This window comes from Etheostoma cragini, chromosome 15 (assembly GCF_013103735.1).
Source record: "Etheostoma cragini isolate CJK2018 chromosome 15, CSU_Ecrag_1.0, whole genome shotgun sequence".
NCBI classification, from domain to species: domain Eukaryota; kingdom Metazoa; phylum Chordata; class Actinopteri; order Perciformes; family Percidae; genus Etheostoma; species Etheostoma cragini.
This window is the reverse complement of record NC_048421.1, coordinates 7,974,276-7,979,457: the sequence shown is the minus strand read 5'-3', so window position 1 is coordinate 7,979,457 and position 5,182 is coordinate 7,974,276. Positions and strand designations below refer to the sequence as shown.

The following is a 5,182-nucleotide window of genomic DNA, read 5'->3' as shown; positions in this document are numbered from 1 at the left end:
GGGCAGAGAAAGGGTCCGCCTGAGGAGAGGAGAGAGATAAGAGGGTAGAAGAGCTGCCGGTGAGAAAGAAGAAAAGATAAGTGACAGTGAGACATGACAGGGAAAAGGGAAAGAAGAGATGGGATAAGAGATGAAGAGGGGAAAGTTGAGGAAAATATGTGCGTTATTAGCCTGGATGCCCGCCAAATTTAGCCCCGCCCACAGCATTTGAGGTTGCGTTGTTGGTCTGAACTTGATCCGTTGTGGAGCAACTATGCTCATACCAGAGCTGTTTGGACAAATCAAATTGTCAGGGCGGGCTTTATACAATGGATAGATGAACAACAGTAACGTAATCAACCACTTCACCAAAGAGCGCTTGGGTTGAATTTGTTTACAACAAAGACGGCTGCCGCTGGAGAATTGAGATGTGTAGACGATATTGACAGCATATTCATTTTAAAAGGAGGATCTGAGAACCGCAATCAAGGCATTTGTCGATCGGCACATGTTTAATTTATCAGCTGGCCAACGTCACATACTCCGTTGCTCTGATTGGTTGTAGGTCTGTCCAACTGAGTGCAGAGACATTTTCTTTCCTGGTTTCGGTTGAAACACACATGTAATCACATCCAAATGGAGCAGTATCAGACTCATATTCTGACTACAATCTGAGTATGACAACGTCAGGCTAAGGTGTAATGGCAATTTACTGTAAAGGTGCATTTCAATGACTTATGAACTGCAAGGTTATATGGATTTTTCACAGTAATCAGCACCATGTACTGCATATAACAACAAGCCGGAGGGGACTTGTTTTCTCCAATTCTCTTCATATACAGTATGCATGGGAACGTTGGTCTGGCTCTAAAATGGTCACAAACTTGACAATGTAGCTTTTATGAAGCCTATTTGATCCTGACATCATCAGGATATCATGCTTTCTCCTGCCATATTGTTGACATTAGAGAGTTATATTTCATGCAGCAAACTCAAACATAACCACTTTTCATCTAAAGGGCCTGTAACCCAGCTTCTGCCTTGACATATGACATATGACAAAATAGAACAGAATTTAAATACAAATGATTTTTCCAACTGTAAAATTACAAATTGTGGCATTTGTGAATCTCTCTATTTATTGGTTACCCCTATAAGTGTATTTCGTATTTTTGGTTAGATGTTACATCTTTAAATGAGTTTGTAGTGCCATCCGTTTGGCCTGATGTTACTTGTCTATTCTGAGCATGCCATTCATTTAAAGGGAGAAGAAATATGTTGATAGAACTCAATATAAAGCCTCTTGGTTATTATCTTGGTAAATAAGAAAAATGTGACCGTAGTATCCTTAAGTTGCGTCCCATTGCTGTTCTTGAGGAAAATAGACATTAGATTGTAAATTACTTTGTGGAGTTTCTCACATTTCCCCACTGGCTGAGGATTATGCTGTGTTGAGAAAATTCAGAAAGGATCACAAACGTCGTGGATGAAGTTATGAGACAAGTCTGCACTGATGAATTTCTTTTTTTAAAGGATAAACAACTCCAGAGCAGCAAATTTGAAAGAAAAATTAAAATTGAGTTTAAGTCTTTATCAGACTCTTGTTTTGGGATAAGTGTAGGCAGATATGCACATAGTAAATGAATGTCAAATCACTGACATTAACCATGTGGCACAAGTCACAGATACACCGCTGGAAATATTTTTGATCTTTGGATCATCTACTGTATATACACAAGCCTAACACCTCATCAAGCTCATCTTTCAACCCTCAGGCTCTGTGCCAATTAGTCCACACCAGAGAATATTCATTTTAAACATGACACAGTGGGAAATCATAGACACCACTATTATTCTTTTGTCATGGCTTAATGTTAACCCCCATGCTGGGATCATTAAGGATTCATAATGTTATTCAGGGGATTTGCAACCTGTTGAGGAACTTGGAATCCAATAACCACCGTTACCCATGGCACTCAGCTGGGTTTAGTCAGACGGAGATTGATTAGATGTGTTAGTGATGGACTTTGTGAGGCTGGTGTAATTAACCCTTCTGCCCTCTAGAGCTCAACGAGGTTACTACAGGAGGTGGTTCAAGGTGGAGCTCAGTTATGCATGAAATTCATTTTGTAGCTTTGGTTCAATAATGCATTTGGGTTAGGTTCAAAACATTTCAAATTGTAAAACAATCCATTTTAATCACACATCTGGCAGCCTTTTCAAAAACAGACACGTATGCATGCATTCACGTAGATTCACTCCATCTATTACAATTCATCAACTTTTAGAGGATTATAAACTAAATGTATGACTCAGATTCATCAGACTTAAAGATAAATGAACAGAGAGTCAGAATAGTATCAGAGAAGATACTATTTAAGATTTACTGAATGTGACATTAAACAACAGCAGCCGCTGTTGGGACACAGTTTTTGAATGTTTTATATTGTATTTTGTTGAATAGAAATCTCTACCCATCTGCATTTGTTCATGGGTTTTGTATAATTTGCCATGGAAAAAATTGAAAGCATATTCCAACGCCCTCAAGGTAATTTACACAAAGGGTTGCGTAAATCTTTATCGTGTACAAATGAGGACAAGATAGAAAAGATTGTGGTCCAAAGAGAAACGCAAAATAATGAAAAAGCAAAAGCAAAATGAGAACTCCTCAAGACAGGTGTGGTAATTAAATATCAACTTTGGATTCTCGATGAAAATTGAGAATTAGGAATGTGCATGCAAGTTGATTAAAAGTTGGGCGTTTGTTTTATCTCAAATACTCATGCTCTCGTGTTCACGCTACTCTGTTCCCTCCACAGGAAAACTCCATGGCAACCTCTATCTTGAGAATGATGGAAAATTCAAATTATGCCTTTTATATAAGGTTTGTTTAATTGAACTTTCAAACCTGGTAAGCGTTACCTTTTGAGTTATTATTAAAATCGCATGATGTATTTGTTCAAGTTTGTCTGAAAGAAGCAAAACTATTGTTTCTGAAATAATCTCATTAAACTTAGAAGGAAATTTAAACATCAGAGAGTGAAGTAATTTAAGTTATTTCTCAGTTGATGAATTACACAAATAGATGTGCGCTCAATTGTTTGCCAAATTACAGAAATAGCACAAGCTCCTACCCAAATAGAGACAGCAAACAGTCTGAGTCTGTATACTCAGGCACAGCCGTGCTTTGAGCTAAATGCTAACATGAGCATGTTAACATGCAGAGATTTGACCATTAACCAAAGTATTGGACAAATTAAACATGACTCGATGGTGGCGCTATGGAAAACATAAATTTCTGTAAGAAATTTTATGGCAATGCATCCAATAGCTGTTCATTTCAATTAAAACCACAAATGTCAACATCATGGTGGCTCTAAAGGAAAGGTTAGGGGACGACCAAAGTCACACAAAAGTCAGACAAACTTTTGTGCCAATTGATCCTGGAGATGTTGAGATATTTCAGTCTGGACCAAAGTGGTGGACCAACCAAACGACTGACCTACTGTATATTGGCTTGTAAAGGGACGCTAACCTGGCAACATTTTTAAAATAACAAATTACTAAAACTCCCTCATTTTAAGTTGACTATCAACACATTCATAACCACATTGGTTTTCTTGGCTCTCAGGTGAGCTCATCTGTCACTCCATATTATCAGTGGCATAGCACATTATTTACATAATACTATGTCAGTGTTTCCAAGCACACACAATTTTCTTGTTACAGAGAATTATGAAAAAGTACACATTCAGTTATTTACTGCAGCTGAGGCTAATGCAAAACATCCTGCAGCTGGCTACGGAAAGTTTGCGTGAACAGTGTGATATTTGCAATCTAATAGGGTTGTGTGTGTGAGAAAGGAAATGTGGTGGTGTGTGCGTTTGTGTGTACACTGGGTGTATGGATATAAAAGGTTGTGCAGGGCAAATAAGCATGTTGCCAGCAGCCAGACACACCAACAAACAGATCATCGAACATATGCACAAAAAATGACTAAAAAAGCCACAGTGTGTTGAAGTGGGCAACTTATAGCATTTGTTTAGCACATTGCTGCTGTGTTTGAAGTACCTGACTGTTCACTATCCCTCAAAAGAATCGCACCTGTGCATCATTTTTTAGATGCAAGAAATGAGCCCTGAGGAGCGTCTGTCATTGCATTATGCTGACGCCTTGGACAAAAAGATGGCAAAAACACTCGCTAACTGGACCCCTGCAGTGTCACACATTTGTGATGGATAACAGCAGACTCTCGCAATCTGTTCGCTCACCTCCCCTCGCAAGAAAAAAGAGAGATCAAATACGTTATCCCTGCAACAACTAAAAAAACGCACCGCCCCCCACAATTTTAGTGTGTTCAGCATAAAGTGTTGATCAATGCCGTTAGATGGCTCATCTTATGCCCTAAGCCCTGGCACCACTTCACATCAGATGAAAGCAACAATGATTTGCTGTGAATTAGCATTTAGCCACACACACACAACATTGGGACAACAGTGGACCAGTATCTTTTAGAGCTCGCCACCAAAGCAACCATCTTCCACCATCTTCCACCTCCTTGTTAAGTCTGTAGCAAAGTATTTTCACAGTTCTATGCAGCAATTAATGAAGTTGATCATTTCTATTTTAAACAACCATTACATCAAACATTGCTTAACATCATATAGTAAAACTCAGGAAAAATCCAAAGCACTCTCACCGGAAAAATCAAAAAAGACTTTATTGTTATAGCTTAGTCATCTTAAACCTTAAAAAACGACTCTGAAACGTTTTGGAACACACGGCTTTCAAGGAGTCGAGACTTGTGTGGCAAAAGAGTTGTTTTTAAAGGTTTAAGATGACTAAGCCATAACAAAAAAGGCTTTTTGATTTTTCCAGTTAGAACGCCTTGGATTTTTGCTATTAATGACTGTCCCATCCAAAGAGCACCTCAAACAATTTGAGTCCTGGAAGCGCTCCTCTACAGACATTTTTGTATTACTTATCATCAGTAGTCCCTTTCGGGAGTATCCATCCTCAAAATATCCTTTCCCACAGAGAGGTTACCAAAAGTAAATATGCTGGCATTATGGATGATGCTTAGGGCAACAAATTGCAAGTGGCCATGCGTAAGATTAAGAGAAGAGAGGGAACGCAGTTTGAATGAAACATGAAAGGATAAGAGTGTGTGTGTGTGTGTGTGTGTGTGTGTGTGTGTGTGTGT

General features: G+C 38.7%; 1 long non-coding RNA gene across 1 annotated transcript in view; it reads left to right on the top strand.

Moving 5' to 3' along the window:
* The first annotated feature begins 602 nt into the window (after positions 1–602).
* Positions 603–5,182, top strand: part of LOC117957809 — a 12,876-nt gene continuing 8,296 nt past the window's right edge. The window contains exons 1-2 of the long non-coding RNA XR_004659597.1: positions 603–675; positions 2,585–2,592. This is a non-coding gene — a long non-coding RNA (uncharacterized LOC117957809). The remainder of the gene's footprint in view (positions 676–2,584; positions 2,593–5,182) is intronic.